This window comes from Rhinolophus sinicus, linkage group LG01 (assembly GCF_036562045.2).
Source record: "Rhinolophus sinicus isolate RSC01 linkage group LG01, ASM3656204v1, whole genome shotgun sequence".
In the NCBI taxonomy this organism is placed as follows: Eukaryota; Metazoa; Chordata; class Mammalia; order Chiroptera; family Rhinolophidae; genus Rhinolophus; species Rhinolophus sinicus.
The window spans coordinates 6,598,984-6,609,533 of NC_133751.1; the positions used below are offsets into that span (position 1 = coordinate 6,598,984).

Below are 10,550 nucleotides of genomic sequence, written 5' to 3' on the forward strand. Positions count from 1 at the left end.
CCCCCTGACCCCTTTCTCTCTCTTCATATCTCCCTCTTTCTCTCTCCCTTTGCCTCTCTATCTCTCTCTTCCTCTCTCCGTCTCTCCATCTCTCTCTCTCCATCTGCATCTTTATCTGTCTCTGTCTCCCCATCTCTCTCTCCGTATCTCCTCTCTCTCTCTCTCTCTCTCTCTCTCTCTCTTCCCCATCCCCCCCGCCCCACCCCAATCTCCTGTGGTGGATTTCAAACTAAGCTGCAGAAACTGTCCTCTGAAGGAACTCTCACTCAGAAGCTTACTATTTAAGTCAGACATGAATGCAGTCGTCCTGTCATAGCAGGGCGGAGGTTCGGAGCCCTGTCCCCCCACCCAAGTGCCCTGGGCTACTGCCCTTGGAGCACAGGTTAATAACACCGCTGTGCAGAATTATGCCCGAACTTCTCCACTGGCCTACAAGGTTCTGGGCCCCAGGCCCCCCTCCAGACCAACATTCCACCCCTCTAAGCCTCCTTATCAAATGTCTGCATTCCCCCCACAGGGCGTGCCCTCCCAGCCTCCTAGACTTTGAAACACTGTTCTTCCTGGAAGGTGATTCTGGAGCCACCTGAGGAGCTCAGACATCCTTCCCTGACTCCCCCAACCCCAGCGGCTTCCGATTCTAAGTCTTCAGGTCTCATACACCAGCACTGCATATGTACTACCTCTCCCTGCCTGTCCACCCCAGGAGACGAACTCCTTCCAGCCGAAGGTTGTCTCACTCATCTTTCTCCCCAGCACCCTCCATATGCTTAGCACCTAGTTGGTGCTCAATGCTTATTTGTTGGATGCATAGATGAATGAATCAATGAACAGATGGATGGACGAATGGATGGATGGTTTGTTGGATGGATGAATGGACGGACAGACGGATGGATGAGTGGATGGGTCGATGGATGGGTAGATGGGTAGGTACGTGGGTGGGTGGGTAGATGGAATGAAAAGAGTAAGACATGCATAGTTTGCAATTCAGTTCACTGCAGCAGCCACAGAAACTCCTGTTATCACTTTCACGGTTGCATTATATTTTGGAAATCACTCTTTTCCAGCTGGGAATGATCTGGTGCTTTCTTCCATCTATGGGAGAATGGTTTATTCTACCAAATCATATCATCCGACATTTTAACAAAATATGTGGCACTGCTCACATCCGGACATACCCTTATGGGTGATTTCTGTGAGATTCTTTAATTGACATTTTTGGAAGAAGTCCTCTTGTCTGATCATTGCTCATTACTGCAACCCAGGTATTTACGACCAGGAGGCTGCAATTTAGTCACCTAAGGTCAGTATATACTGCACACGGGGAGGGCCCCTGGGGAGGGATGGACGTCCTGTCCAGTGGGACTTAGAGGAGCAGAGTAGAGGGGACTCGGAACAGCCAGCACCTCCTACCACTAATGCCTTCCTGAATGTCACTTCAGTCTTTCTTTAGCCAGCACAATGCACATATCCTTTCACAAGTCTTGTTCAGATAATATGATCTTTCTTCTCTTATAAAGAAATATATTACTTTGGGTCTTTCCCAACAATTGCTTGCATTAGTTTTCCTAAATCTCAACTTTATGTTTCTTTTTCTCAAAATCCTGAAGTCATCTCTAGAAGGAAGACTTGGGGGCAAACTTCCATCCCCAAAGGACGCCTTGAGCAGACCAGGCTCTGCCTCCTACACCCCAGCATCCAGGGCACCCAGAGATAAAAAACACGAGAAAACCAGCTCCCCAAAGCCCAGCTTGTCCACCAGGGCTGGTAAAGTGACCACAGAGCAGCCCCACCAAAGGCCACGGTCAATACACTTTAGGTCTCATTTCCAGAGGCTTTCCCACCGGGCCAGGCTCAAAAAATTTTTTTCCCCTTTTCATAGACTCCCGGTGAGCAGATGGCTCCTTCCCTTTTGGCCTCTGGCTGCATCAGGGCACGACGACAGCTGCTCATTGGCACAGCTGATTGTACTGCAGGGTATTCCATACACTTTATCTTATTTAATATTAGTCCCCTTTTCTAGCTGAGGAAACAGAGGCTCAGGGATAATAATACTTAGTCCAAAATTACATCCCGAGCTACAGTTATAACATGGCATTGAAAGTTGTACTGCCGGTCACACATGAAACATTCTGAGATGATCCGGCATGTACGTCTGTGTTGCAAGGAAGCCACCTGTGTTGCATCACCAGCCACCATTACTCATGTAGGGACAGGGTCATTAGGCTGGAGCCAGGAGGGGGCAAGAGAACATTTAGCCAACAAGTCAATGCCAGCAGGGGCTCAACCCTGGCTAAGACGGAGGAAACCTGCTGATGGGGTGTCAGTGACCCCCGAATCTAGGCCTGGCAGGGTCTCTCTCAAGCTGGCCATCAGGCAGGGCACCCAGCAGCACTGCATAGCAGGCAGAGGCAGTGCTCACAGACCAGGACAGCGAAGGGCTGACGACACCACCAGTTGCATAGGCGAGGGGCCCGAGCTCCCAGCACGCCTGCTCCTACCCCGCTGCTCCCCCACGTCTGGGCCTCCACTCTGCGTGACCTTCCTCCCAGGCACCGGCGGAGATTTCCTGGGACTGGCCACTGCACTATAAGTCCCTGGAGCCCGGGTGGCACCCGTCTGGCATCTCCTCCCCAGCACGCCTGGCATCTGTTAAGGGGTGAAGCGAATGGCGAGCCCTTGGCCCAAGTTTGCTGTGTCACTGTCCTGCTCACAGCAGAGGTGGTGCAACCCGGCCTCATCCAGGTCTGCACAGGAAAGGACATCCTCGCTGGTCTCCCACCAGATGTCTCTCTTTGCCTTCACTTGGGACAGCAGCTGACTCTTTATTTACCAGTTAATTGGGCAACTGTTCTTACAGCCTCGACCCAGCTGGTTGGCTGGTCTTGTCTGACTAACTGTCCCAGTTACATGTGGCTCCATGAGAAGCCAACCCAAACTTAGAGGCTTCAAACAACCGTTTATTTTGCTCCCGATTCTGGGAGTCAGGAATTCGGGGAGAGCGTCCCGGGATGGTGTGTCTCAGGTCCGTGAGCCGTCGGCCGGTCGCCTCTGTTTCTTTGGCTCGCTCTGGCTCCACTGGACAGCTCACGGCCCAAGATGTCCACATCCTGTCTGTGACTTGGGCTTTTCACAGACAGCGTGGACATCTCAGGTGTCCCACGTCTCATGCGACAGCATTTCCAAGAAGCAAGATGCCCAGTTCCTCAGTGAAAGACAGCCAGGAACTGAGCGATTTGTCACCACATTCTGTTGACCTAAAGCCACAGTCCCCACCCTTACCCCAGACTGGAGGAGAGGCAGAGACTCCACTCCACATGGGGGAAGGGCAAGTTCACGATGCTGTCAAAGTCATCCAGGAAAACCCAATCCGCAGCCTTGACGCACATTGCACTGTCCTTCCATCTGACTGATGCTGCTGGGCTCTCGGAAGGGCACAGTGAGAGGTCTGTCAGGCTGGACAGTCACCGCCCCCTCCACCCGTCTGTGCCCCACCCACTGACGCCCTCCTTACCTTCCTCCCCACAGTTCACACATCCCTGCTCACACCAAAAACAGCAAGGAGGAAAACAGAGCCTGGCGATATTAATAACATTCCAATTAGAGCATTGTGGTATCTCCCTGATGACAACACAACAGTCGAGATCTTTCTTCATGTCATTCCTGAGTGTTTACCTGTGCTGAGGCTGCAAAGGGCTGCCCTACAAATGGTCCTCGCTCAGATGTGACGAGCAAACGGGTCACGGGCCTCAGACAAGCCCTGGATGGGAGAAGTCTGACATGAGCAATTCAGTCAGACAGCAGCTTGGCCAGGGCAATTGATGTCAAATGGAATCCAAACAGTCTCCAGGGTTCTGTCTGCCCCTTGAAATGCTAAAGGGAGACTGCCAGGACCAACTATCCTGGAGAAACCAATTGGGTGGAACACCCACACACACCATATTGCCGGTAACTGAAGGAGAACCCATGCCTTGGGGCTATGCCTTCACCACCACTGCCCGCCCGATGGAACATCCACTCACCTGCAACTAACATCTCTGTGCACAAAGAGATAAGCATGTAGGTGACAGATTCTGCCTCCAAGCACTGAAGCGCTGCAAAAGCCCACAAGGGCATATGAACAAAACACTGTGAGTTCCTGAAAGGAAGGGAGGCTTGGCTGTCACTGCTTGCCAGAGCCTGGTCCCTAACTCTGCCAAGACCTGAAACCCGTCATGTGGACACAGCAGGCAGAATGAGGCCCCACAAAGCCCCAGGGGGTACAGAAACTGACAGCGGATCTGACGGGACAGAACGGAAAGACCTTGAGTTGAGCATTTTTGCAGCCCCACGCACCCCACCAATGTCTTGGTTTATACATTGTGGTTATCTCTAGGACCTTATTAAAGTAAAAATATTTTGTTTTTAAATGTTTAACATTTAAAAAAAAAGTGTTTACCTTCTCAGGAACCACACCATTCACACCATGGCTCTGGTTTAATGGTAGCCTACTTAAGATGACAAAAACAGGAAGATCTCCAAATGTAAGTCTGTAGGAAGGGTCAGGGGAAACAAGACAGAGGCCGAGCTCGCCTGACGGCCGGGAGAAGACAGGAACCCGCCTAGTCGGCACGGTCGCTGGGCCTGTCTCGCAGCTGGAGGACGGAGGGCATGAGTGTCTCAGCACCCCGTCTAACCCCAACTGACGCCTGTGTAGTGTCTCTCTCAAAGTCACGTCCCCCCGGAACCTCAGACGTCACCTTATTTGGAAATAGTCTTTACTGATGGAATTAGCTAAGGACTGAGATGAGCTCATAGGATGTGCTAAATCCCATGACTGGTGTCCTTATAAAAGGAAAAGACACACACAGAGGAAAAGGCCAAGTGGAGACTGAGACAGAGGCTGGAGGAACATGGCCACAAGCCCAGGGACGCCTGGAGCCACCAGAAGCTGGAAGAGGCAGGCAGGACCCTCCCCCAGAGCCTCCGGAGGGAGCCTCCCGTGGGCCTGTTGACACTGACCTTGGGGTTCTCGCCTCCAGAACTGTGAGAGAATAGTTTCTGTGGTTTTAATCCACCCGGTTTATGGTGCTTGGATCCAGCAGCCCCAGGAACTGAATACAAAGCCCAAACTCCCACATGTCAAATCGGCAAAGACAAAGAAATCCAGAAGCAGAAGGACACACGCAAAGAAAGGCAGCGAGGACAGGGCCGGCCACATGGTCGGGTCCGCAGCCTGCTACGGTTGCCAACTCTCCAGTATGAACAAGGGCAACTCCATCTGTGCCTGGGCTCCCCCATAAGACATCGCTGCAGTGCCCTCAGTTGGCAGGGAGGTGGCAGAGGGCAATGGTCCACCCTGGTAGTTGTCCCGCGACAGGCACTGGCCTCCTGCCTCGTAGGGAGTGAGCGGACACACACACGTCGTCTTCTTTCAGTCTCACAACCACCTGGTGAGGCAGGAGACACGAGCTCCCTGTGACGTGGCGGCAATGACAGCCCCGAGGGAGAAAGGCGCTTGCCCACCTAGAGGTTCCTTAGAGGCCATGCCACGGTCAATTCCAAGTTGTTGGTCGGGATGGGGAGCTCTTCTCAGACAGGCCAAGCTGAGTCACCAAGTCAGAGGTCACTGGGAAGGGAGAGGGACTGAAACCCACCGAGGAGTTCCCTGTGGCCACAGAGAGGAAAGGGCATCCCAGGTGGAGTCTCCTGTGTGAATCCAGGAGGAAGAAGGAGGCAGAGACGGGGGGGGGGGGGGGGGGACAGGGACAAGGGATTCGGGAATTGGGCACCACCCACCAAAGGGGGTGTCCGCACAAGCTGGACACAGTCTGAATGGGAACCCGTCTGTGGCTCTTGGCAGCCTCCACTGTTCAGCAAAAACAAGGCACTAGGCGTTGCACGCTGCCTCCCTCAGAGGGAGATACCGAGATGGCTCGGAAGGTCAGCCACGCTCAAAAGTGCATTAGGAAGAGACAGGACCCAGCTGGGAGGGGTATTTATTCTTATTGCATGGCTTTTGTTCAGTTACACGCTCCCAGCACTCTTCTAAAAAGAAAAAGCTACACAGCATTGAGGCTTGTTTGCCTTCGCTTCTGGCTACAACCTGCCCTCTGGGGTCACCATCCATCTGCCCGAAGCCAGAGGCAGGCTTAGGAGGGGCTCTCGTGGGAGGCAGTCGCCCCTTCCTCTGGAGGGGTACTTCTGGAGCTCTTCATTCCAAGGAGGAAGGAGGGCAGGGGGAAAGCCTCCCCTGAGAGGATGGTGAAGGCGGCCAGACTCTGTGACCCTGGCACTGCGCCAGGACAGGGCTTGCTTAGGTGGTGCTGGGACGCAGGCTTCCAGATCTTCCCTAGGGGCAGTTCAAGGAGCAGAACCTGGTAAGTCACCTGGGGCAGGGGCAGGACTTATCCAGGCAGCAGGGCTCACCTGGGGCAGGACGAGGGCTCACCTGGGGCAGGACGAGGGCTCACCTGGGGCAGGATGAGGGCTCACCTGGGGCAGGATGAGGGCTCACCTGGGGCAGGATGAGGGCTCACCTGGGGCAGGACGAGGGCTCACCTGGGGCAGGATGAAGGCTCACCTGGGGCAGGACGAGGGCTCACCTGGGGCAGGACGAGGGCTCACCTGGGGCAGGACGAGGGCTCACCTGGGGCAGGACGAGGGCTCAAGGGTGTGGGGGGAGGGGAGGGGTCAGTACAGAGCCCACATCAGTCTGGAACGCATGCCGTGCAGCCTACTGCTTCACAGAAGACACTGATGCCTCAGTGACTGCACACCTGGTAGCACACAGAGATCCAGAATTCCAGGCACCTGCACCAGAAGGACTAGTCCCCTCCCTCATATGGTAGCTTCAGGCTAAAAGGAGATGCAAGTGGCTGAGTGTCACCCTCCCAGCAATGACACTCAGAAACAAGACCGGGACCTCCTGCCATCAGCCCGCCTGCCACACCTGCCTGCACCTTGCATCACGGTGCTGGTGGCACCTGTGCACGTCCGCCCTTGACCACAGGTCAGGTGCTCGCAGCCTGGGAAGGAGGCCCAGAAACTGGTGTCTGCTCTGAGCTCACAGAGGCCCCCGGGGTTGCTGACGATGGGCTCACAGCGGTTACACCCACTTGCTCTGGGCAGAGAGGAAGTTGGTTCATATCTGCCAGGCTCTGTGCTTCTCTGGGCAAGTCACTCAACCTCCCTGAGCCTCAGCAGCCTCGGCAGGACCCACCTCGAGCAGTACTGCCAGGATGGATGAGACATCGTGAGCAAAAGCTTAGCTGAGTACCTAGGCCATGCTAGTGTTCAACGATGATAGCCCAGAAACATTGTCATCAATTACCCTTCAAGTCACTGCACTCGAAAAACACGTTTGGAATTTCCACCCGAGAGGACCTAAGCAGAGCACCCCAGAGAAGGGGCAGGAGAGTGACCAGGCTGCCGTCAGCAGGGCCTGCTGTCCACAACCCATCCTTCTGCCCTCATTACCCAATGGAGACCAAGTCAAAGCACATTTGGTGTCACCCCCATCCTGTCTGCTTTGGCCCTGCCCCAGCATGAGGGGCCAGCTGCGGCCTTGCCAGCACGGAGGAGGAAGGCAGCCCAACTGCAAACCAGAAGCAGCTCCAGTCTTCTTCTGACTCTGAAAACTCTGGGACTGCAGTCCCTCCCGGAATGTGTGGAAGGAGAAAGCTGATCCCACACCCTGACCTTGGCGCCTTCCCAGACTCTAATGTAACCAGCTTCAGGAGGTCCTGCTTAGAGCAAGCTACTTCCCCTAAGCCCAGCATCTTAAGCCCTTTTCTCATGCATCCTTCAAAGAAAGTAATATGGATGAAGCAAAGCAAGCTACCCACATGACCATGGTTAACACAGAACTTACACTGTGAGCGCCCGGTGCCTGGATAAACACAGCAGCTACCAGGCCTCCAAATGCCCGGCCCAGTGCTGAGTGCCTCACGTACATTCATTCACGAGATTCCCCACAACACCTGAGGAGCCGGGTTTAATTATGCCCATTTTAGAGATGAGCAAACTGAGGCCCCAAGCCTCACAGCTAACAAGCTGGGGAGCCAAGATTCCAGTCTACATTCTGATCTAACATCTGCACTAAGCAACCTGAGTGTCCTCCCCATATACATTCAGACCCCTCAGATGTCTGAGACTAAGATTTCCATTCACCTCGTGCCTGTTACTTAACAGAAATTTCTGGAAGTGTTGAATGACTGAATGGTAATCGCTGATCTGTAAAGTAATTGTTTCTAGTGGGTCTGCCTGTCAAGATGCCTGTCAGTCTCATCTATAACTAAATTAAAAATGTCAGCATTATTAAGACTGGAAACAGAGCAGCCACTTCCAATTATTTCATTAGCAGCTCTTTGCTGCTTATCACCACCCTGAAACGAATATTTTGGGCATGACTGAAAGTTATAATTTCTTCCCGAAAGCTGTTCTCATATTAGCTAATTCAGCATCTAAAATCAGAAGACGGTGCATGTTAGGTTCAAAAGGACGGAGAATCTTATGGAAATGAGAAGCAACCTTCTGCTTCCTGGCAGAGTTCTCTACCTCTGCATGGACGGAGCGTGAGCCCCACGTCTAACAACTCAGGGCACTCACCAGATTGCCCCAAACCCCACACGCTGGCACCACTACAACGCCGGGGACAGGGCATGGCGGCACACCCTGTAAGGACCTACAAGAGAAGAAGGGAGTTGAACTGTGGTGTCAGCGAGAAGAGGGAGCAGGGTGAAGCTGCCCGGCAGCCTGTTGTCCTTCCCCATGTGACAGAGTTGAGCCGGCCTGTGGGATCCCAGCTTGGCGACACCTTGAGCCAACCCAGCTAATTTACAGTCAGGGAAACTGAGGCTCTGAGAGCATAAATATGGGGCAGGGTTAGGATGCAGGGCTGTGCGACTCCCAACTTGCCCTCCGAGGACAGGCTGAAGGGTTGGGCCACTGGCAGTTCTTAGAGAAGGGCTGACGTGCTCGTACAGACGAGGCTGGGGGGCCAAGGGTGGTACTGCCACCCAGAAGTGGGTGCATAGGCCATTGGGGGTCATGGCTGGGGGACGGTAAGGAGCAACGTACATAGGTGGCACTCAAGGTAGACTCACCCGGACATGGTACTGCCGGGACGTTGGAAGGAAAGGCAAGAGTTGGGGTGACACATAACTGGGAAGTGGGGGAGCAATGTGACAGGTACAGTCAGTCCAGCAGTGACTTGAGGTCAATTCAGCCCAGGCCAAACGTTTGCCGAGCATCCGACATTTGAGCCTCGACCTACTGATTCCATTAGCCATTCCTCCCTCTCGGACTTGTACACACAAACCTGTGTTCAGCTCAATCACTAGACAGCACGTTGTGTCAACTCCCCACAAAGAAAGCCTTCCTTGCATGAAGGTGCAATGCGACAGTTTCAGCTTTCACGGAAAACCAGCACTGCACCCTCAGCTGGTCCCCAGGCTGCTGACTTCCGTGAGGGCTGAGAGAGGGTCCACGCAGGAAACACACGGGCAAGGTTTCCGCAACGTCGCCACACTGTGGCTGAGACCTTGGTCTTCATGCTAACCTACGGCTTTTATGTTTTATTTTAAAAATATTAATTCATGGGACTAAACAAATTCCTCCCTTTTGCTTTGCTGCCAGGAAGCTCGGAACTGAGGAAACAGTGAACTCAGTCTTCGATGAGTTTCTAGGGCCACAAAAGAATTACTGCTCAGTCCTTTGATTAGATATCACTCCGTTCTTTTGTTATTGCCCTGCTGCCTATGAGTTCATCTTTGTAAGCTGCACCCGAGCTTTTCTGAAAGTGGACAAAGGATGTGAGTCTGAAAAGATGCAGTGCTGTCTCCTGTGCAGCTGCTTCTGTGCTCAGAAGAGCCCTGAGCAGAGAATTAGGCACATGGGAATGTGGACGGTCTGGCGGTCCCATCGCACACACAGTAAGGGCAGCATCCTTGTGGGGGTCACACTGCGTCCCCAAAAAGATACGGGGAGGTCCTAACCCCTGCTACCTGTGAACAGGATGTTATACTGAAATCGGGTCTTTGAAGATAAAATTAATATGTACGTTAGGATGAGGTCAGACTGGAGAGGGGCAGGCTCTTAATCCAATACTGTTGGTGTCTTTGTAAGAGGAAAAGAGACACAGAGACAAGGACACACAGAGAGGAACGCCAAGTGACGACACAGACGCACAGAGGGAAGATGGCCACCAGGTGACAGGCAGAGATTAGAATTATGCCACTGCAAGCAAGGGCGGGCCACCCCCCAGAAGCCACGAGAGAGCACCGCCTGCTGATACTTGATTCCAGACCTCTCGTCTCCAAATCTGTGAGAGAATACGTTTTTGAACACATGCAAAAAGCATGAAGTCACCACACGTGAATGTTAATATCATTTTTGAATGCCATTAAAGGTAAAACCAATTTGAAATGGTAGTTATGTGGGGTGAGGTCTTCGGGGGGGAACGAGAAGAGATGGATCATGGGAGGGTTTCCTAGGAGCTTTCCCAGCATTTGTATTGTTTTGCTTCTTAAAGAAATAGGAAGCAAGTAAGACAATGTTAGAACACAATAGAG

General features: G+C 53.1%; 1 long non-coding RNA gene across 2 annotated transcripts; it reads right to left on the bottom strand.

The window, feature by feature from the left end:
• Positions 1 to 3,513: 3,513 nt before the first annotated feature.
• On the bottom strand, positions 3,514 to 5,000 carry LOC141571591 (uncharacterized). 2 transcript variants are annotated; one of them, XR_012496470.1, is made up of 4 exons: positions 4,436 to 5,000; positions 4,020 to 4,135; positions 3,673 to 3,757; positions 3,514 to 3,573 (listed from the first exon to the last, which is right to left on the bottom strand). It is a non-coding gene; the product is annotated as an uncharacterized LOC141571591 (long non-coding RNA). The 2 variants fall into 2 exon arrangements; XR_012496459.1 differs by having other exon boundaries at positions 3,551 to 3,757.
• Positions 5,001 to 10,550: the final 5,550 nt, after the last annotated feature.